The following is a 24,553-nucleotide window of genomic DNA, read 5'->3' as shown; positions in this document are numbered from 1 at the left end:
TTCTACATAGAAGTAATTTAATATGTTATTTGTCTTTGCGTGTCTCATTTTATTTGACATAATGCTTTCCAGGTCCATCCACATTGGAAAAAACAGCGCAGGATTTCCTTCTCTACTATGGATGGATAATCTTTTTCAGATATTTCCTTTTTAGTGTATACAAATGTTAACTGTTTTTGTATGTTGATTTTGAATCCTACCAATGTACTGAATCAGTTGATGAATTCTGACAGGATTTTCTGTATAAAAGATCATACCATCTACAAACAAATCCTATTTTTCTTATATGTGTGTGTTTATTATGTATTAGTTATTTATTATTTATTTTATCATTTGTTATTTATTACTTTTTACCTTTGAAATTTTTACTTTATTTTTTAACATTTGTTATTGTTCAATTACAGTTGTCCCCACTTTTCCCCCATTACTCTCCCCTGCCCTGCCCACCCCCAACCTTCCATAGTCAGTCCTCTCCCTGATGTTTTTGTCCATGGGTCCTTTATACATGTTTGTTGATTTGACCCTTCCCTTCTTTCCCCCATTATCTCCCTCTCTCCTCCCCTCTGGTTACTGTCAGTTTGTTCGTTATTTCCATGTCTCTGGTTCTATTTTGCTCTCTTGTTTGTTTTGTTGATTAGGTTCCACTTACAGGTGAAATCATAGGGTATTTGTCTGTCACTGCCTGGCTTATTTTACTTAGCATAATGCTCTCCAGTTCCATCCATGCTGTTGCGAAGGGGAGGAGCTCCTTCTTTCTCTCTGCTGTGTAGAATTCCATTGTGTAAATGTACCACAGTTTTCTGATCCACTCATTTACTGATGGGCACTTAGGCCCTTTCCAGCACTTGGCTATTGTAAATAAAGCTGCTATGAACATTGGGGTGCATAGGTTCTTTTGAATTGGTGATTCAAGATTCTTAGGGTATAATCTCAGCAGTGGAATTTCCAGGTCAAAAGGCAGTTCCATTTTTAGTTTTTTGAGGGAATTCCATACTGTTTTTGGTTAGCAAACAGTACCTATTTATTACTTTTATTCCTTTGTTTATTATTGTTAAATTTCTTAGAGGAGAAAATGCTAAAGAAAGCAAAGCATGGCCCATCATTCCAATAGGCACTGAAGGTCATAAGCTGACCTAAAACAAGGAGCACAAGTCAGAGTCAGTGCTCATGGCAAAGTGTCAGTTCAATGGTGGGAGTTAAGTTTGTTTAGTTTCAGTATATGTCTTTAAGTAATCACTATTATTTTTAAGATATTGAATATGAGAATTTGGACATTTAGATGTAAAGATATTTGGTGAAATAACTTGAAACCAAAATGTTTTAGTAGCATTGACCTACAAGGAAATTGGTTATTCTCTTTTGTCAGCAATTCTTTGGGTCACATTTACTGTGTCTCATCAGTTTTGGTCTATCCCAATGGTTATCAATACATGCTACCTGGTAGAAACACCTAGACAGATTAATAAACATGAGATTGATGCCTGGACCCACTACCAGAGATTCTTATTGAATTGGTTTGGGGTACACATTGAGAATCCAAAGTTTTTATATTCCCATGTGTTTCAGAACCACTCTCTACATATTTACCATTTTTAACTTGTGAAACGTATACATGTTTGGAATGATATAGTATGTATTTCTTTTTACATTCATTGTTTTACTATTTCATTCCACAAGTTTGATTATCTGATCAATAAATGGGCCAGGCACCATACTAATGAACAGAATTCATTAATAGAATTGGTGTGGACTGGCCATATTCACCATTATAGTTACCAACAGTACATTCTAGTATATAAAATCACAGTGTCATCTCACTGTGTGACAACTCAGACAGAGTCATGTCTTTGAATGACTGGAAGTCACCTGAAGCCATGAAGACAGCTGTTTCTGAAGTGAAATCATGGAGTGCCAGGATGTTATTAGCAATGACAAGACATGCTTCTCCCAGGTTTTTTTTAATGTGCTTTCCCCTTATAAGCCAAGTAAGATTTTCTTACTTTACCCTCTCCATGACTTCATTCTTTCTCTTGCCAGGAGCCTTTGTTTCTCACTTATCCCCTCACTGTTAAACTGTGATGGTTTGAATAGCTTACCCAGAGTAGCACTTAAACCTGAATCATTTCTGTCCACAGACTAAGTTAAATTAGCTGACCATGTTAAAAAAAAGCGAACAAAAAAATAAAACACTTCAGTGAATGTAGTTCTTTTTATTCATTTCCTTTATAGGAGAGGCAGGAAGGTATCACCAAAAGCAAATCTCATTAATTGTATATAAACATTTAGTAATTTTGGGTCTATGGCTAACATTTAAGGATAGCACAATATATCAATATATTCTAGTAATAATAATAGTTGTTAACATTTATTGAGAGTTTCTTTTTAACCAGGCACTGTTCTAAGACCTTTACATGAATTCATTTATTATATTCTCAGAGAAAATAATGAGAAGATGTGTACTATTATTATTAGTATTTCTATTTTAAAAGAAAATGAAACTGAAGCAAAGAGAATAGATGCATATACTGGCCTTCCTGTGTTCAACAAATGAACATAGAGGTCGACGTCCTTTAAAATTTAGAGATAATACTGAAGAAGCTTTTCTGTTTGAGCAGAAAACTCAACAAAGCCCCTCACTGCACATCACTATTCTTGCTGGCTTTATAAAAAATGGCCTTGTTTTCCAGTTAATGTTGTCATGAGTCAGGTAGTTCATGAGTTTCAATTCAGCAGAATTTTCAGAGGAGAATGGTTTTGTAATGTTTTATGTAAAAGTAAGGATGTCAAAAATCTAATCCATGGTATCAGAGTTTTGCCAGAACGTTGTTCAGACTAAAATGAAAAACAGGGTATCCCACAGGGTTGTCTTCCATAATGAAATCATTGAGATATGAAAGGTCCCAGGAGGAGGACTTTCAAAGTTCTAGCCATTGGCAAATAAGAAACCAATTGAGATTTGTTTTTAAAAGAAGATGGTGTAATATTCCTATAGTTTGATATTAGGAGGGAAGCCAAAATTCTAAAGAGTGGACCATCTGGAGAAGAAATATAATGAAGAAAGCCAACAAAAATATAATTACAACAACTGGCTTAGAAATAACAACTGCATTTATTAAGAACAGCCTAAGTAGGGATGTCAAGTAAAAAATCTGAGTTAAATTTCCATTTCAGTCTCTCTGTGGGAATAAGAGACTCAACCTCTGAGCAAAAGATATGAGAAGAATTTGGTAAAATATCAGGTGTAAAAAAAGTCACACTTAAATCTTTGTCCTTGTGTTTTTTTTAAAGAAATAAATAATTGAAGAGCATCAACTACATGTGATCATCTATGATCCATGCTAGCTGGGAGTACAGAGATGAGGCTCCATGGTCTTTCCTTCCAGAACCTTAAATCTGACCAAGTATATAAAAACACATTACCCACACCAACAATTTAATAATAAAATGATTAAAATAGTCTCACATGTAGTTATTCCAAAATAATCCATAGTACATTAATCAGAATCTCTCCACTTCCTAAAGTAATAAAACAGGAATGTGTTGAATTGACAATTATGGGGGACAAATTTGTAATATATGCAGGCTACTCTTCACTCATTTGAAATGTGGCTGCCATCATGTTAAGCAAGGATACTGAAATGAATATAAAATATGCACTTTTTATGCCATCAGAGATTTGGTGAAAAAAAATATATAACTATTGGATGCAATGTGTAAAGAAAGAAAATAGGAGTAGTATTTTAGTGTCAAGGTGAAAAGTGTATTATTATAGAAAGGCTTCTAAGGGTAGATTTATTTAAATTGAAGGACAAATGAGTATTTCTAAGGAGAACAAGGGCAGGTAGGTGGGATGAAAGACATAAATAAAAGCTTCGCGACCTACCTAAAAGAAAAGGCCAACAGACTGGAACAACATTCAGTTCTAGGTGTGATGGAGTAATGAGCAGTGGCAGATGATTCAAGAGCAGTAAGCAGGGGAAACATCATTAAGGCCACGCTTGCCAAGCCAAAAAAAAAAGTGTTTTACTCTGAATTTCTTGGGAATCAATAACTGATCTATGTAGGGATGTGACACAGTGACACAAACTGATCTGCCTTTGAATAACAAGCTACATCTTAAAACGTGATTACTATAGTCCCCCTTATCCAAGGAGGATACATTTCAACAGGCCCAGTGGGTGCCTGAAACTGCAGAACGTACAGAATCCTGTACACATTAATACACTATGTTTTCTCTCGTAGATACATACCTAACATTTAATTTAGATATTAAGCACAGTAAGAGATTCACAACAACTAATAAAAATGGAACCATTATAACACTATACTGTAATAAAAATTATCTGAATGTAGTCTCTCTCTCTGTCAAAGCATCCCTTTGTACTGTACTCGCCTTTTCACTTTGAGGAGACACTACAGCTTCTCACCGGCATGTCCACATTGCCCACACCGTTATTAAGTAGAACAAGGGGACTTGAACACAAGCATCGCAAACCTGCAGCGGCAGTCAATCCTGTAAGGAAGATGGCTACTCGGTGACTAATGGGCGTGGAGCGTCTACAGGCACAGGCCTGGAAAAAGGGAGATTCGTGTCGGGTGGTGCAGAGCAGAACTCCTGAGATTTCACCAAGCTATCAGAACAGCGCTCAATTTAAACCATATCCATTGTTTATTTATGTAACTCTCCATTTAATATTTTTGGTCTGTGGGTGACAGTGGGTAAATAAACCCCGCAAAGTGAAACCATGGATAAAGAGGGGCGGATTGGGGTAGGGGGCTACTGTTTATAGTAAACCAACCAAATCAGGTCATTTAGGTTAGGGATGCAGAACAACAGGGGCCCATCGTGGGTTATGGAAAACACATGTGGATCTGACTGCTTTTTCCCTTTTATGGTCTTTGGGGTATAGGTATCTCAAATGACTGTGTAAGGCTGATTCTAATTCTGCACCTGCTGGGAATTTTTAATCTATCTTTTCAGAACATACGCTATTGCTTCCCCTTCTGCTACATAATTTGCCCCTGTGTACCTCCTGAGCACCATCCTGAACTTGCTGAAATCTCCTCCACCTCTCTCTGGGCTCCAGCACATCGAATCCACCATTCTCCCTCCCACACCAGGTGCTGTGTGTTTGGCCCCTATTGTCTTTCCTCTTTTCTTCCCTTCTGTACTCTGACACTTATTTCAACCTTCAAGTTTCTTAGAGGAAAACACCCACAGAGAGAAATTCTCTGACGTTTCTGTCCTGGAAACGACCTCTACCAGCACCTCTCAACACTTGAAGAAATTCCCTTCTGTAGCACCTTCGCGATTTGCAGATAGTTTTAGATGATGACTGACTTTTCACCTCTGGAATGTCAGGTCCAGGAGGAACCTGGCCAGCCAGGGAAGTCCAAGTTCTTGATTGCAACTCCCTTCAGAGACAGGAATGCATTGTCTGTGCACCAGGTCTGCTGGGTGGAGGCCCACTTTCTCCCATGAGACTTGCCAGGGGAAGCCCATGGTAGGCTTATCACACATACTCCACACATAGCTTTGTTGGCTAGTTGATGATTTGCATTTTAACTTATAGAACTTTTAAAAAATATACATAGTATTATCCATTTTTCCTTTATGGTATTTGTTTTTGTGTGTGTGACAGTTGAAATGTTCTTCAAGAGACTATATACACATATTTCTCCTAGTGGTTTTATAACATTGTTGCTTATTTTGAGAGTATGATCACATTTGAATTATGATCAATTTGGTATACATTGTAAAGCATAGATAAACTTATATTTTTCTTTCAAAAGGGTATTACATATAGTTTTACAATATATTAATCTTCAGAGTGGCTGGGTAAAGGGCTTATAGTCCTTCTTGTACATTTCTTCACAACTTTATATGAGTTTATAGTTACCTAATAATAAAAAGTCTTTTAAGTGTTTCAGACAATCACACCAACTCTAAGCTACTTTGGCGTTTCAAATACCTAACTAAATAAGTTCATTTTCCCCAGATAAGTTTGTATAGGCTGAAAAATTTTTGAGAATCTCATTCCCTCTTGCCCTCACCTAGGCTAACTATTGGCCTTCTAGTTTCCAGCATCTTCTCTAAAACATGAGTCAGATCATGTCATTGATCCATTTCACACTCGAAACTTAGATCACCTCCATTCGAAACGGAATGTCCCCTTGACTAACCCCATGCATGACACCTCCCTTCCCTTAGATCATTTATCTCAACCTCCTTGAATAATTCTAGACCTCCCAAGGCTGTCTAATAGCACATGTGATCATTTAGGCCTCCTCTCACCATGCAATTCATTATCACATGCTGAACAGAAATTCTAAATCACGGTGTTTCCTGTCTTTGATCATGAAATATAAAATTATGACAATTACTTAATAGTTCATTTTCCAATTTGTAGTGTGGGAAGAATATGGGTTCAGAGTTTCTAAGCCCCAGGAATACTTATGAGTTTTGTGCCCTTAGACCCTTCTAAAACTTAGTTTTACTTTTTATAAATGGAGATAAGCCCACCTACCTCACTGGGTTGCCATGGGAATGAAAACAGCTAACAGATGTCTACAGTGCCTGGCATCGCAGATAATAAATATTATCCCCCCAACCCTCACCTCCTACACAGCTTCTTCTTTGTCAGCTCTGGTAGATGAGCTCATTCAAACTACAGAGAAAGGTAAATAGCAGGGATTCTTGATGGTGAAAATTTTGAAAGCCAAAATCACTTTGCAGTTAATTTTATAGATAATAGAAGAAAGACGGACAAGACTAGAACTCAGGACTCTGCACACCCAATTGAAGGCTGGGTGTGCACCACCATGTTTACCTTATAGTTAAGACTGTGTGTGAATTCCCTGCATGGAGGGGAGTTTTAAAATGAAGGTCACGGAAATTAAGAGCCACCAGGTACCTTGATTACCAGTGTTTTGCTATCGGCCCCACCAGCGTTTCCGATGGAGTAGATAGTGACTGTGTTTGATTTCCATCAGTGTGAAAATAAAAACGCTGACGTTCTTGGCAAGTGAACCTGTGTGGGTCTCCTAGGTGACTAGGAGTGATGAAAAGTCAGAGGGAGTTGGATTCCCACTAACGATAAGGATAATTGGATTGGGGCACAGGTCCGCACTCCGTCTGGGGCACAGGCTCACTGCTAACATGAGAGCCCTCAGCTCGCTGCAGTCGTTTTACAAGGTACGGTGTTTGCTCAGATTTTCTCCCTCCTCTGTGACATGAGATCAGGCTTCAGAATCCAGAGTAGTCCCTAAACCACATGAGGTCCCTGACAGCTAGAGGTGTCTGAAATTAAATCCCGTTATAACTCAGAGGGGACGCTTCTTTTTCAACATAGCCAGGGCCACTACAAGAATGTTTATATTCACCGATACAATGATGGTTTTGCTAAAAATTAGCAACTTTGCTTAATACATGCAATCTATTCCCACTAATAAATGAAACATTTCTTTACGGACTAAAGTGGGAAGAATGTTATAACTGTGGCTGCTTTCTACTTTGATGTTGTCTACAAAATATATTCATGAACATATTTGTTGGTCAATAATGCTTAGAGATAATTATAATTTTTCTAAAGACTAAAATGGAGTAGGGAGTAAAGTTTGCAACATATGTTATTGGCATTCTTTATTCAATTGAAATTAATTTTCTTTTTCTTTTCTTCTTTTGTTTGGATAAGGTGACCTTGGTATTAAGTGATAGTTAAGATTTCTCTAAAACTTAAAAAGAAAAAGAAAACAATGTTTAAGCCATTGCTGTGGTACCAAGGAGATTTTAATAAGCTCAAGGAAAGCAAGTATACTATCTCCTAGAATGTCTGCATGGGAATTTGTCATTTATTAACTTAATTTATCTCAAGCCAGAATCTAACCCTCAAACCTGTAGGGTTGGATTATATTTGCTCAGCACACTAAAAGTGCATTTATCAACCAAGACTGATCTATGTGTCTGAAAAAATCCATTCGTTTATAATGAGAAATATGACTACCTCAAAGTCTGTGCAGTATGCACATGAGCAGATCAGTGCATTGCATCCTCATAAATTCGCTGGAAAGCAAACTCTTACTTAGATCACTTCTTGTCGACCAGGAAGTCAGATGTAGAGCCACCAGTTGGCCGGGCTAGAAGGGCTAGATGGGCGTGTGTAGGCTGGAGGCAGGATGTTGTTCATTAGAACCACTAAATACAGAGGCTTCTTTCTTCCAGGGCTTTGTTGGAACCTGTCATATGTTGCTTCTGATTCCCTTTTCTATGCTTCCCACGACTGTCCAATTTCACTTTTAAAAAATATTTATTTTATGATAAAGGGGATGAGAAGGAGAGAGGGAGAGAAACATCAATGTGTGGCTGCCTCTTAGGCGCCCCCTACCAGGGAACTGGCCCACAAATCAGGTGTGTGCCCTGACTGGGAATCAAACCGGTGACCCTCTCGTTTGCAGGCTGGTGCTCAATCCACTGAGCCACATCAGTCAGGACCAATTTCACTTTTGGTGAGTATATTCTTTCTTTAGAGATCTGAATATATTTGACTGAGATACATGTTAAGTCGTAAAGGGCTGAAAATGACACCATCTCTTTACATGCTTTTTTTTAATATCAACCTTGTTTGTGATCTAAAAGTTTAACTTTCAAAGAGCAATTTTATTGTCCTCCTTTGATATTTTTTGCAATGCCTCAATATTATTCCTAAAAGCAGTCACTACTAAGAAAACAAACATAAAATAGTAATGTTTTTCTATTGTTACAGCTGATGGCCAGTGCTACTAAGATCAGTGGGTTTGATTTATGAATTGCAGGACGATCTGATCTTCAAGCCTTTACCATTGACTGTTTAAACACAGGTGGATCTTTCTTCCTGTTTGTGTTGTTGAGGCCCATCCTGAGGCTCTACTCCGATGCCACAGTTTTTTAAATCAGCCTATGAGATATGTCCACATTGGTCATTCTAGTAGACCCTGGTATATAAAATTCTAAACACGCTTGTTTTAGAGTACAGTCTTTCTCTAAATTTTCTCTTAAGTCTTCTAACACTTATATTACAAATTATGAGATTTATGTTTTAATTAAAAAATAAGTGTCACACTATAAATCATCCAGCCTAAATTACCCTAGAAGTTTGTGACAGAGTTTCAGGATGATCTCCTGGTTTAAATGTATTTCTCCATCTTAGAGAAAACATGTGTTTATTCTTCATCTTTTCCCATTGTTTCCTAAGGAAAGATTTTAATATAAATTTATACTAGGAAAAGTGGAGTTGGGTTTAATTTTTTATTGATTCTTAATTACCTTCTAAACCAATGAAAAATCATTTTTTATACTTTCTATCCTCAAAGCATAATTTATTTGTGGCCCAGAAAGTGATCTGCCCAAAGGTTTATGTCTTCCTTCTATAGTTTAGAGATACTGATATGAAGCAGTTAACTAGCAAGGGCCATTTTTCCCAGGAGTAGTTACATCTCAGTGTATCTGCAATGATTGTTTTGTAATAGATTATGAGTAGAAGTATGTATACCATCTCTACACCACTCTGATACTTGCTACCTAAATGCGGAGTAGCCAAATGCCCTAAAGGATGATAGAGTCACAAGACAGAAGGCAACTAGCACCTTCTATCAACACATGAAGGGCTAATTGCCAAATATTTATGTTGAGCACTTGTGAAAAACAAAAAAATATTACCTTATTTTGTTTACCTATAACATCTAGTGTTATCTCCAATAACAACTGAACATCATGGAATCTTCATATCTAAAAAGTTAATGTTAAAATAAATAGTAGAAGTCATTTAATCCACTCCCACCAAGTACTACAAAAAATATTAATCCCTTAGGGGACACACTTGGGTTTGGGGGAAGAGAACCTAAGAAATGCATCTTTCAAAAGCTGACATGACAACTCTGGTAAATTCCTTCAACTTTTCTCCACTTATTCTGATAAGCTGACTTTATAAAACTTCGAATTTTGTACTTGGCTCTGAACTAGAGAAAAATATGTAATAAAGAGAGGAAAAAGAAAGGCTACTTTTCTCCTGATTGAATAAGGGCATAGACTAACGAATGAAGAAGAATTTTATTTCTAAGCTACTCAATCACTATCATGGTGTACAGTGATTCAAGCACTACATTTAATTGAAGACAAATAAATAAATACTGCCAGATCAATGTAGAATAACCAATAGTAAGTGTATAAAACATTCTAAAACAGAAAAATAAAAGTTGAGGAATGGCTGAGGAGAAGGCAAAGGAAACAGGGCCAAATGATGGAAATAAATGGGAACAAACACCAAATTCCAGACCCAAATGCCTTAGTTCTATTCAATTTGTATTGGTTTTCTGTCAAATCAAACTAATGTACTTGAATATTCATTGTTTTAAATGCTTTTTTGGATTGTGTACAACATCCATTGTGAGAAGCTGAGAGTGTATCTAAGTAGTAAAAACCTTTTACTTTTTTTCCTTGCCAGAACGCTTTACTTGTCCTCTATTGTTAAAAATGCACAAGAAACTCTGGAGCAATCTGCTTCCAACTTTTACTTCAGTGGAATTGTTTGCATATAGGAAAATTAAGATGCATAGATAAGATCCCCGCAGCCAAACAGGGATGCAGTAGCCTTTGTCCTGTGCCAAAGTCATCGTGCTTTCTCTTTGGGAAGGTGACTTTGCTGTGGTTACTGGATGAGCTGGTAAGGATGAGCCTCCTCACTCTTGAAGACCATGTCCATTATCTTTGGACAGCTCAGGAAAACACCAACCCAAGAATAAAAACCCCAATGGACTAACGAAAAAACCCAACCCCTCCACATTTCTAAGCCTGTCCTAGTTAACACGGAGATGACAGCATTGAGTTTGGTATTTATTGCATGGTGTCGCTGTAAAATTCAATAAAATAATTCATGAAACATATTCATTAAAGTGCCTGACATAGAGTAATAAATGGAGTAATAGCTAGCTTTTTTATTACTATTATGACCTGAGTGTCCCTTAGTCTTCCGGTCCTCCATAACTCAACCCCTATTCCATGGGGACAAGTCCCGTGCCCTCCCCTAAATCCATCTTAGGGTCCCCAGCCAGTGCATTCATTATCATGACTTCCACCTGACACCCTTCTCTGCTGTTGAATTTGCTGCATCTCTAAGGTCACTCCTGTCCAACCTCTCACTGCTGTCATGGCAGCTACAGCTCTCACTAACCCAATTGGATCCAAAAGATGGGGCCACAGTCTTTCCTTTATTTACTGGTAGTAAATATGTATTACAGTGAACAGTAGTTTACTATAGGGAATTACATGAAAAAACAATAGATATCTATAGCTGTATCCATTCACAGGGTTCCCAATTCCCCAGCCTGGCTTCCTGTTGCAAGGCACCCACCCTTGTGAAGGGGCATCAGCTTAAAGCAATTTAATTAAGAAGATAAATGTATAAGAATTCATGGAAATAGAATGTGTAAGATAATAATACAGGAGAATATCAATAATTACCAAGAATTTATAGGAAGTAAGGAAGAATATGGGAAAGGAGATTACAATCTTGCCAAACAAGAGTGAACTGAGCCAAGAGCGCAGGACACACCCAACCTGAACTCAACATGGGAAGCTCTTCATTTCCCTGCACTGTAGCTAATGCACGGATTCAAGGTGGGAATGCCCATGACCATCAGCTCCCCACTGGAAAGGCTGCAGGAAATTTTGTCAAGGCTTAACATAGGAAATGATGATATTACAAAGGAAATTAACTTGGGTAAGAATTGAGGCTTCAGGTTCAAGATCCACTTGGCTACAAGAGAGCCACTGACATTTCAGCAGATATTAATGGCAGTCAGTGCAGGACATGAACCAAATATTTACTGGACACATAGATCCTTATCAGCCAGCACTTTAAGGAAGAAGTCCCTTCTTGTGCCCTCTGGACCCCAGACAATCGAATACAAGTGTCTAGGCAGCCCCTAGGACGAAAATTGATCAGTTACATTCAAATCACTTCCAGAAGATCTGCTCATCCCCCAACAAAATGAACAGTGGACCTGATCTTTTTCAAAGTAGTTTACCGCTTCTTGGTTTACCATTCCCCATCCTGAACCTTGTCTTTCATTCGGCGCTTCAATTGACAAATATTTAATTAACATCAGTACTTTTCTGGTGACTGGGCATACAGCAGTACATAACCCAGATGGAATCCCTGCCCTCAAGGAGCTGAAATTGGAGGGAGGGAGATAAGTAGAACACAAATAATAAACATAGAACAACAGGCGTTTATAACCACTGTTGAAAATAATAGTGTCCAGGAGAGGGGACAAAGGAGATTAGAGGAGTAGGATTCAATACTCTTGTATAAAAGGTGGTTGAGAAAAGCCTCTCTGAAAAGGGGGACAACTGTAACTGAATAACAAGAATAAATAAATAAATAAACAAATAAACAAATAATAAATAATAAAAACATAAAAATGAAAATATACAAAAGAAAAGAAAAGAAAAGGAAGGCCTCTTGGGAAGGTGTCACATGAGCAGCGATGAGAAAGCAGTACCTGGTCTGGGGTTTGGCGTGCTAAGTAAATAGGAAAACAGTTGCCAAGGTCCTGGACCTGGAGCATGATCAGGGCGCTTGCCCTTTCATATACAAAATATTCTTTAAATGGGTTTTTCCCTACGTAAAAAACCTTCTCTGCAAAGTTCAGAATATTCAGGCAACACCAGGATCCAGACACTGTTAAAGCCCCAGCACTCTCTTTGGTCCTGCTATAACATGTTATAATAATGATGACAATAATTATCTTTTCCATCGTTATTATTAACTATGGACAAAGACTAACCTCAAGTGAAACCTTGTAGGAAAGTGGACAAAAGGGAAGCATAAGGGAAAGGAAGCATCATAGAGTGAAATACTCATTGACCAACATTATCCTGAACCACATGCCCTTGATTTGCCTACTGTTTATATCAGAGAGACGCTCTCGGTCATGTTGTGCCTCTGCCATGTAATGATATGTGATGCTTTCCAGAGATGAACAACTTTAAATCAAACTGGGGCAAGCATGCATGATCCAAGACTCCGTGGTCAGAAATATCTTGTGTATAATTAGGATAAAGTTATAAGAGAAATGCATATTTTGAGATATTTACAATCTGGTTGACAAAACAAAATGCATGCTCCACAATAAGTAGAAATTTACAACTTGGCACAGCACGCTGAGCAATACCCATTTGTTGGATGAAAGAGATACAGCAGGTGTTAGATTTTGTGATGAATCCCATATAAAAAATAAACAAGAGAGCACAGAATAATTAGAAGTAAAAGATTTTACATGGAGCAAGAGTGCTATCGAAACTTCACATCGTGCATTTTTCACTGCCTGGCGGACATCACTTTAATATTCCACCCCTAGAGGTACACAGTAGACCTCCCCCCAAACCATCCACCTACAGCCTTCCCCAGTTCAGTAAGTGGCAACTCCATTCTTCTAGCTGCTCAAACCTGAAACTTTGAAGTTACCATCATTTTTGTCATCTTAAACACAACATCTAACATCATCATCACAATCTGTTTGCTATGCCTCCACAATATATCCAGAAATTGAGTATTTCACCCAACCTCAATGAAGACCCCTTCTGTCTAAGTCTCCAGATTTCTCCCCTGAATTATTGTACAAGCCACCTCATTTATCTCTCTGCTTCCACCAGTGCCCTCCAAGAATCTATTCTCAACAGAGTGGCAAGAGTGATCTCTTCAAAAGTTAAATTAAACCATGTCTAAAAATCCTGCATTAGCTGCCCAGTTCACTTAGATTAAAGTCCCAAATCCATACAATCAACTGGAACACTCTCAGGCATCTCATCTCATCTCATCTCATCTCCTGCTATCTTTTTGAACTTGAATCCCACCACTCCTCTCCCTTGCTCACTCAGCACCAGCCATCTGACCTCAGTTTCACTGAGTATTGTCCCATAATTTACTTGCTATTCCCTCTGCATGGAATGCTCTTCCTCACGTATCTGTAGGGTTCACTTCCTACATCTTTCACTGCCTCACATTTCTGATCAAATGTTACCTTGGTTGAGCAACCCCCCCACTCACACAGCCCCCCTCCCATGTCTCTCCCAGCCCTCCATTATCTGTATTCTGTATTTACCATATATATTATATATTTATTTTCAGGTCCCCCATTCTCAACCCCATAACAAAATAAGTTCCATGACAATGTGAAGTTTGTTTTGCTGGCTGTGGCTTCCCTAAGCTCTGTAACAGTCTGAGTCAACACTGGAAACTGGCTTTACACCAACTCCAGAGATGAACTCATTGTACAACACTACTCTCAAAACTCACATAATATCGATTATTTCACATGAAATGAAATTGAAAAACATCATATTTTTCTTCTTTTATGTCTTAAGTGTAAACTAAATCTGACTTTTCATGGTTTGGTACCTTCTAACAACACTTTGTTATAAAGATGTTTGTCCAATATCAGAAGTACCAACAGGGGATATAAGATAGATATGATGTCACCGGTGGGAATAGTGACTCTCTGCTTCTATAAGATGTATATTTTATTTTTTTAAATTTTATTCATTCATTTTTAGAGAGAGGGGAAGGGAAGGAGAAAGAGAGGGAGAGAAACAAGATGTGCAAGGGAAACATCAATATGTTGTCTCGCACGCACCGCCATCTGGGGACCTGGCCCATAACCCAGGCGTGTACCTTGACTAGGAATCAAACTGGTGACTTTCTGGTGTGCAGGCCGGCACTCAATCCACCGAGCCATGCCAGCCAGGGCAGATGCATATTTTAACATCATAAAATTATTTAATGTTTGATATATTATAACTTTTGTCTCATTACAATGTATTGTATTATTTCTTTATAAGCGTATATATGCCATATATACTTTTTAAAATTTTTACCTGCTCTCCACCCTCACTGTGTTAATATTTTTACCTTTTTGGGTACCTCTTTTGATAGTTTATAAAAATACAAAATGCTGATATAAAAATAAAGTCTTTAAATATAAAAATTACTATGGGGGAGGCTAACCCTACCAGACATTAAAAGATGTGATAAAACCTCTATAATTTAAAAAACATGATGTGGTTTTAAGGAGTTAACAAAACCCTCTATGTACTGTAGTTTTAGTTCTTGCTGCCAAAAGCAAGGCAAAGCAGCAATTTTAATGAGGCTCAGAGAAATTAAGTGATTTGCCTAATGTCACAGAGCTTATACTTGTCAGAGTCACACCCTTAACACGACGGTAACTTCAAGTGCGGGGCAAACAACACAGTGTGCAGGCTGTATATTCTAAACTATCAAAGGCAGTGTAATTTGGAGTTTTCCTGAGTCTCTGGCACTCTGGTTGAGGATATAGAATTCATGTTCAAGAAATATTGTACAGAACAGGTAGATGTTTCACATTGACTTAAAAGCTTCCAATTATGTGGCTGCATTTGATTCTCTCTGCAACCTGATAAGGGTAATAGAGCATGCCTTTGTGTCCTCATCAAGCAGGGTTGCATTCTCAAACAACCTCTCAAATCCCAGCGATTTTCCACAACTAACACGAATTTCTTGTGCACCCTATGCGCCCTTGCAAATCAACCATGGCTATGTAGTCCCTGGGTTACTGCTATTTCTGGGAACAGAAAGGAGTAACACGGCAAACCACATCTAAAAATGGCACAGCTCAGTTCTCTTCATATTTGATTGGTCAAAGCGAATCCCAAGGTAGCTCTTGAATTCTGAGTGTATTTGCCTTCCTCTGAACAGGAACGGCAAAGTCCCAAGTCCAAGCCTGGTGTCTGTGGCATTGGGAAACTCAATCCTCTCTTAGGACTGCATAGTCTCCAGCACCACCTACTCCCTATTCACATGAGAAGCCTGGAATTCGGAGAGGGAAGGTAGTAATTAGCCAGAGTGTGGAATCCAGCTCAAACTCGTGATTCAAGCCCTGTTGTCCATCATTATCCCACACTAAACCACTTTGCTTAGGAAGCAGCAACGGCACCACAGGCATCCCTGAATAGAGATCAGGCTTGTCAAGGAAGAACCAAAAAGCAGACTCTGCACCTGTTCCGAATGCCACCCCCACTCATCAATGCCCCCCATATTCCCACCTTTACCCCTATGATGTAGGGCATCTCTGAAGAACTTGGTCCTCTTTGAGGAACTCTACACCCCCAAAAAGCAAATTTTAAAAATGATTATTCTAGCCTGAATTCTGTAAGCCTTAGTTTTTTCCAACAGTTAAAAGAAATTGAACAGACTGCTCCCTAAGGTCCTTCATAACTGTAAGAGTCAGTGAAAAGAAGGCTTATTTGGCCTCCCACAACTGATAATTCTCCAATCCTTTTCCATCATGCTCTGTTGTCATAATCAAAGAAATATAGGAAAATGTTTTTCAATGGAGAAAAATAAGACGTATCTCTAGTGTGAGGCAAAAATCATTCTTTTTTTTAACTTAAAGTGATGAATCTTATAGAAGGAAGCAAGTGTTCCCTTTAAAATACAAATAATCAAGTCAAAAGTAGTGTTAAGGTTATTCTTGGTACAATGCAGGTAGTGGGTTCAACATTACAAGTGACCTGATTTCTTCAAGAAAGAAAGTATAGAGAAGCAAGGTATAGATTAAGAAATATCTTAAAAGTGTCATTATTGCTCATTCGAACAAACTGTCAACTTTTAATGTGATAACAAGGGATATTTGAAACCTAACTGCACATATAAACATATGGAATTCATTACTGTTTGCAGTTTTAGAATACCGTATCTTTTAAAGATACACATTGTGATATCTATAGATGAAACGAAACAATATCTGGGAAATGAATTGGAGCCCACGCTATGGGGCTGAGGACGGCGGGGAGGAAGACAGAGCAAGTGAGCACGTGCCTGAGCTGCTAATAGTCAAAGGGGGCGTTGGTGAGAACCTTAGGATGTATTGTGTTCTCTGTCCTTTTGTAGGTTTGAAATTTTCTATATTAAAACATGTACAGCAGTGTATGACATCACCCTAGTCCAATATTTAAGGACACCACACCAAATTTATGTGCTTTTTTTCACTGATGAAGCTTTATTCACTTGCTAACTCTTATCACTTGATTTATTTATACGTTAAAACCTGAAGCCTGAAAAGTGAGGTTGCCCCCCCCCCCAAAGTGACGTTGTGACATTTGGATTGGTGTGATCCATAGGTGTATGTCAGAACCACCCTGCTTTCTTGGGCAGCAGACAGAATGAAACAAGATGAACAGTTAACGGTGTGAGTTCTGGAGGGATAAAGAGTTCGTTACATTTCAGTTTCTCTCCGTTGACACTGAGGACAATTTGCCTGGTATTTAAAACACGGAGAAGAAACCACTTTTCTCTATTTTAATTTTGCAAGTTTAAGCATTCCATTTTCTATTGGCAATAACACAATAATTTAAATGTAAAGAGGAACATCCCAGGGCTTACTTCATCAATCAGTGTAATAAGACTCAAAAGTCCAATAACTCCAATTTTTTCTTACTCTAAGAAACTCATTCATACGATTTATATTTATAACTTAGCCCTGACCTTGGTTCGTGATATCAATACGAGGCTCCTACCAGTCAGTAGTTCTTCCTGCAGATTCCATACAACAGTATGTGAATTTTATTTTTAATGTGGCACTTATATAACTGGGATGTCAACTTGCCAGCAAAGATCCAAGATGAAATCCTTGAATGTATTTGCCTTGAATCACTTGTGGCTGACACAGTAAAGATCCAGGGCTAGAGTGTTTGATTCATGGGCTGGAACAAGATGCTGGATTGTGCTTAGATGCAGCTGGGTCAGAAGCTGGAGAAATCCAGCCCAGTACAAGGCTGAGGTGGTTGGTCCACTAGCTCTGTTAACAGGAGAGGATTGTGTGTTTGGGGCAAGCACGTGGTCTCTGTGTGTGTGGTATTTCATGCATGTCTGCTGCTTGTGGTGTCTGTGCATAGGCCTAACCACAGGGAAGGTGCTCACCGGGCATGTGAGCAGCTTTGGGATGTGTACTGTAGAATTTCAGCCCGCAGAGCACAACTGCCTACAGGTTAATGCAGTGAAACAACACCGAAGTCAGAAGTGGTTGATTTAGATTTACTTGGTAACTGGATCAAAACTAAGATAGATTCAAATTACTTTCTCGGAGTCGCCTCAAATTTCACCCATTTTTCCTCTCTGTATTATTTTTCCATTTCCTTTTGGGACCTACCCACAGCATTATTCTCTTATGATTTGGTAGAGAAAAATAAATCATTTTAAAGAAAATTAAAAAGCATAATTCTGTTCCCTATAACAGAGCACAGTTGTTAAGACTGGTTCGGGACCTGGCTTGCTTTAGCTTTCACTGCGTACTTATTGTGCGATCTTACACAAATCCCTAATTTCTCTAGTCCTTGTTTTCTTCGTTGGTCCAATGTAACAAAGAATGGCACTTACTTCACAAACTATGAAGTTTAAGGAATAATTAATGAAAATTTCAAGTTTTGCGTCTGGCTCATAATAGAAGTTCAGTAAATTTTAGCTAGATGAAAAGAAGAAAGTTGTTTGGTTTAGTTTAACAAAGAAACATCTGGGGAGATGGGGGAGGGGAGCGTGGAAAAGAAAAGGGGACAAATGGAGATTTCAGAGGGACGACAGGCTAAGAGAAAAACATACACCCAGTGTGAGAGACATTGAGGCAAGAAAGGCAGAGAAGAGAAATGTGTTCTTAGGGAAAAACGAGCCCCTACACTTCAATCTTGTCCATGCAGTCTCATCTATGAATACCTGTAACATAATAGGTGCTGCATAAGGCACAATAATGGATTTTTAAAAATAAGACACTACTTGCCTGTAGGAGATCACAGTCCAGCGAGGTGGCAGGTAAAAAAAAAAAACAAGCAGTATTCTGGAAACAGTGTAAGTGCCCCATCAGGGGCACTAATGGGGCCTATTGGAGCCCAGGAGATGGAAGAATTAGGGCCAGAGAGATGGGGGAGGTTTTGCTGAGTAGGTAGTTCATGATCAAGGTCAGAGAGGAAAACTAAGGTTTTCCCTATTGAAATAGGGTGAAATGTCGGCCCCAGCAAGTGCAAAACCAAGCAGACTGGAAGGAGGGCATTATGGGAAATTCCAAGGACCTTATAGGGGAGGGAGCCTCGTAAACAGATCGGGGGAGTGAGTGGTGGCAAAGGAGACCAGAACTGTAAAGAGCTTTCATTTGGATTCTATTACGAAAATAGTAGCAGTTTTTTAGAACTATAAAGCGAGGGAACATGATTAAATTAGGGGGTACATGGGAGAAGGAGAGACAGACAGGTAAGAGTCATTCCAGATTTTTAGACATTCGAGATTTCTAGGCTTCTGATTTGATGATGCAGACGACTGCGGGGATATTTGCTGAAAGAGAAATTATAAAAGAAGTGGGAATGAGAGCAGAGAGATGATGAGTTTGGTTTTGTGCTGAATTTGAAATCCATGCCCAAGCACCAGATCAATTCATTCAACATAGTTGAACATCAGCGATGATAACCATTGAGGATAGATACATTTAAATTTTCAGTACATAAATGTTGTTTGATCTTACTGGTCATTATGTTGATATTTCTTCCCAAGAACATGTCTGATTTTTCTGACTAGATTTAAATTATCCAATATTGGAGGCAAAATTATATATTTCCTTCTTATCCCACAGTGCTCTCAGCACAGTGCTGGTTGCATAGATACACATAATAAACAGCTGGATAAACTCAATTGAAATTTTTAGAATAACAGTGAGTTCTTGAGTAGGAAAAAATCCTGTTAGGCTGTTAGTCAATTGAACTGTTAAAAAGTAAAATAATTTCTAAAATAAAGTTATCAATATATGCTATCCTGAATCTAGAGATCTTCAGTTTCAATTCTCATTGAGTGAGCTAGTTTCATTGAAAGTACCTATAGGGCCTAGATGTTTTTAAGAGAAAAATGATTTATAATATCTTAATCCCAAATTAACCTCCTTTTCTAATTTTTTGACTCCTATGGACAGAAGTATATCACTTGAGACAGTGGCCTCAAATCCCTCCTGTTTGTTTGCTGAGTGTCTCCTGTGGACATGCTCCGAAGCCCTCAGATTTCCCATGATGCCGATTTGAACTCTTCTTCCAACAGAGCTCACGTCGGTTAATGCCATCCCCTCCTCCCAACCGTCCAGGTTCAAGAGCCCTGATGCAGCCAAGACTTCCATTTGTCTCTTGTCTCTTGTTCCATCATTCGCCAGGCCTGCACACTTCTTATCTTTAAGCCCTTTATCACTTCTCTCCTTTAGTTTTCCTTTCTGCTCTTCCCAACAACACGTCTGCTTTTTGTTGTTTCATGTCTCATCAACCACTCATTTATTCATTACAGATTTAGTTGTAGTTGTCTCTAAATTTATGTGCTTAAAATGAGTGAGTTCATTTTACCCCACAAGGAGAAATTACGGACGGGAGGAACCATCAACACAGAATCCGAGATGCTCTTATTGCTCACAGCTTCTTCTCTCTCCAACCCCAGGCACCGCAGGCTCATGTATAAAAAGGCCACACAAAGCCAGACCCTGGTTGTCAGGCTCTATTTAAACTCCAACTCTTCTAGCTATTGAACATTGTGTAGATAGAGGACTGCCCACTCAGGAAGCTGCAAGTCAGGGAGAGGCTTTGCAACAAGCTGCACTTGTTTTGTATTAGCAGATATTTTTAGAGGATTAAAAGGGGAAACTGGCTGTAACATACAGCGCTCAGTATGAGACCTCTTCACAGACTGTGGGGGACTCCATGTCATTTTAAGTGGGGAAATAATAAAGTGAAGAACACACTCACTCACAAACAAAGCCAAATGAACACAAGCACGTTCTGGCTTTGCTGTGTGGAGGAAAGGGGCATAGGAAAGGAGTCCTAGCACAGAATCACAAGCTTACAGACCTGGGGGAGGAGGCCACAGAGGTCTCTCCTTCCAAACCCCTCTAGTGTCAGGTGAGGGGAAACAGGCTAAGGGAGTGTGCCATTTTCCCAAGGTCACAGGTAGTTAACTTTTCAGCAGGGACTAGAATTTGAACTTTTAAGTCCCAGTCCAATGGTCTTAAACCCTAAGAAAAAGTGGGAAATAAATGTTATTTCCCAAATCACTTACCTTTTTGCACAAGGAGATTTTGCCTACCTGGAAAAGATACTGTCTTCATTACCATGTGGGTTACAGTGTGAAGCACTCACCCTGACAATTTTTTTTGTAAAATTATATCTTCCTGCTGGGTTTCCTGGCTGTCCTGAGAAACATATCCCAGGGCCCATGGTTACTTCTACAGAGTATGCGTACAAGAGACTAAACCTGCGGCTTCTGAGTTATGATCCCCAAGCTATTTGGGGTTTGGCATGCCTTGCGGTTTAGCAGAGAAGTAAATTTTCAATTTCCAGAAGAGTGAATTTGGGGAGAAGGAGAAAAAGAAATGTTTTTAACTGAAAAGTAGAACACACATTGTGGATTTTAGCATGAAAGGTAGACAATAATTTCATTGTATATGAATACATATACTCATATATATATATGTATATATATATACATATATATATATATATATATATATATATGGAAAGAGAGAGAGGGCTTGTGCTTAAAAAGACCATAAAACCCCATAACAGAAACACAGTGTCATGCCTGTGTGTGCTAGCTGGCTAGAGGACTGAACAGACCACTTGCTGAAGTTCTCAGGCTTTGAAGGAAGAGCCACCGGGATGAAAGGAAAACTCATCTCTATATAGAAAAATGCAGCCCCTTTTCTGCTACGACTAAGGAAGTATTCTCAAAGATCCTGAGAACTTTGCCTCCACTGCCATAGCAGCGTAAGAAAGAGCACAACTGCACTCACTGGGGAGAAACCCTATGCGTTCCTGGCAGTGTGTTGGAACATACCAGAGAAAATTAACAGCTTCAAGTCAGATAGGTTCCTGGATCATAGAAACCTCCTGCTGAGCATTTTTCATTTAGGCTCAGTTTTTTCAACTGCCCACATTTCCAACCAGTTTCACCCACATATTACTAACAATCATACATGCACATGCACCCCATATGCACATACATGAGCACACATGTGCACACACAGCACAGGCCCTACAGTCAACACATGGGTACAATTTTCTTATTGTCTCAAATTGAATTTGAATATACAATAAGCCAGCTGAGTAATCATAGTTTCACAAGGTCTGGAGATAGTTTATCAATTGAACTTCAAAGGCCTTTTAGCCTTTCTGCACTGGTCATTATTAAGTAGGGAAATACGTAATCATTTGAGAAGAGAAATATTAGACTTAAACTAAGGTGAACTGATCATGATTCCATGTAAGTTTCCAATGGATCATGCATCCCATCTCCTTGTTTTCTTGGCTGCCATTCCTTCCAACAGTCATCACTTCCCTATGCCTGGAGATCTCGGGTGGAGAAGTCTATGGAGAGAAATAAGAAATGAATGAAACTTAATAAGATGTCCCCCTTCTTAGGCTTACATGATTAAACAAAACAAAACAAAACAAAAAAGTCTTGACAGATTGGAAATCTGTTGTCTTCTGGGATTCCAAGGCAAAATTCATCAGAGATTTAGAAATGAGAAGGGTTGTAAACATGGGAAAGGGAGAGAAGAATTAAAATATTCAGCTATTCCTCAAAAGCTTTAGAGGAAACCAACTGTTATGGAGCATTTAATCTATCCTGGCGCTGTGCAAAGCCACTGGCCAACATTTGTGCACTTAATCTTCAGAACAGCCTTGGAAATAGGTGTTCTTTCAACTTCCATTTCACATATGAGAAAAATTTATCTCAGAGTGGGTAATTTTAGTTAAAAACCAGTAAAGTTGGCATGTAACAACAAGTTGGTTTGACCCCTAAGTCCATCCTCCTGCTAACATGCTCAGTGAGAAACACAATAGCAATAAAAGCTATACTGGGGAGATGCTCCATTTCTAGCTTATAAACAAAGTACATACAGAAAATAACAAAGATATATGACAGGTTAAGTAACAGTTCAAAACTAATCTTGTTATTGTTAACAATTCAAAGTTAAATTGATTTCCAGTTGCAGATACTTTTTAACCCCTGCATTTGCAAGGAACTCTTTTGTAGATATCAGTAACATAAGAGAATTAAGAGACAGAGAGAGAGAGAGAGAGAGAGGAACACATATCTTCTCCTTGACATCATTTTTAATAATTTAATAACAGATGTAATACAGGCATAAGAATAATTTCAGGACAAGCCAGATAAACTTCTTATTCTAATAAGACCATAAAAAAAAAAAAAAACCTTCACAGGAAAGATTTCTTTTTTTAATTGAAAATTTAAAAATGGACAGAATTTGAGAAATGACATGGAGACAAGATTTCCTTGGTAGGACAAACGTTAGTAGTAAAAGTCCAAGCTGTGAAAGCTTGGGCCTAAATCAAAGGTCATCTGGCGCATAACGTTGATTAGTCAAAGAATTGAATAGTGTGAAAGAATAGTGAGGAATAGTAAGATTGAGTCCATTTTTAGAGAAAGTTACATTTGCCTGAATTTCCTTTTGCTGTTTTTGGAAAAACACTGGTCTCTTAATTAGAAAATTAACTATGATGCAAATGCATGGCTGAAATCTCAGTTTTTCACTTAATTGAAGATAAGACTAAACTCTTGGTCTGAATAGAATGGATGCAAACAGCTTCATACTGATGGACTTTGAAGAGTAATACACTACCTTTCCCTGAAGTACTGAGATACATTTATGGGCAGATTTTTTTCTTCTAAATCACATCTTAGGGTTATATGAAATTTAATAAAAATAAACTATTTCCTAAGAATGTCTTTCAAAACAGTACTTAAAAATACCCTTATGATAGGTGACAGTACTAAGTAACTCCTTAAGAGTGAGGTATCACTGTAATGTTCAATTTCAATTTGACTGCCATTTGACCAAACTCCCCAGTAGACCTTACAAAAATCATTGAACTTCATTCTATATTTAGACTTTCTATTTTTCTTCTAATATATATGTTATAGTTTGCTACATCAGTAGGCCAGATTATGATGTCACCAATATCATTCTCCTACCCAAAAAGATACATGCTTTTATTTTTGTTTATTACATCTCCAAATTCCTTCAGCGAATTTGAAAGCCTCCCTTAATCTAACCTTTCCTTACCTAGCCTGGTTTGCTGTATCCAAACAGAACATTTTTGTTTCTTCCTCCTTATCCCCTACCTATCCTCCCACGTTCATTCCCGCTTCCATCACTCCAACTTTGCATAATTCTCCTTCACTTCCATGAAATCACTATGTTTTGCTTCTCTAAATTCAATAAACTCTTCAAGGTCCACTTAAATTCCTCCTTCCACCCTGTGATGGACAGTGACTTTGGCATTAAGAAATTGAATTTATCGACAGTGTGACAAAATTTAACATACTTAGTGTCTCTCTCTCTCTTGTTTTGTGAAAAGTGGTTATCACAGTGCTGTGAGCCTGGTAAGTCCTTTATAAATATTAATTGATTGACACTTCCGCAGTTCATTTCCCTCTAGCACCTCTGC

This window comes from Desmodus rotundus, chromosome 7, assembly GCF_022682495.2.
Source record: "Desmodus rotundus isolate HL8 chromosome 7, HLdesRot8A.1, whole genome shotgun sequence".
Lineage (NCBI taxonomy): Eukaryota > Metazoa > Chordata > Mammalia > Chiroptera > Phyllostomidae > Desmodus > Desmodus rotundus.
This window is presented reverse-complemented; position numbering follows the sequence as displayed.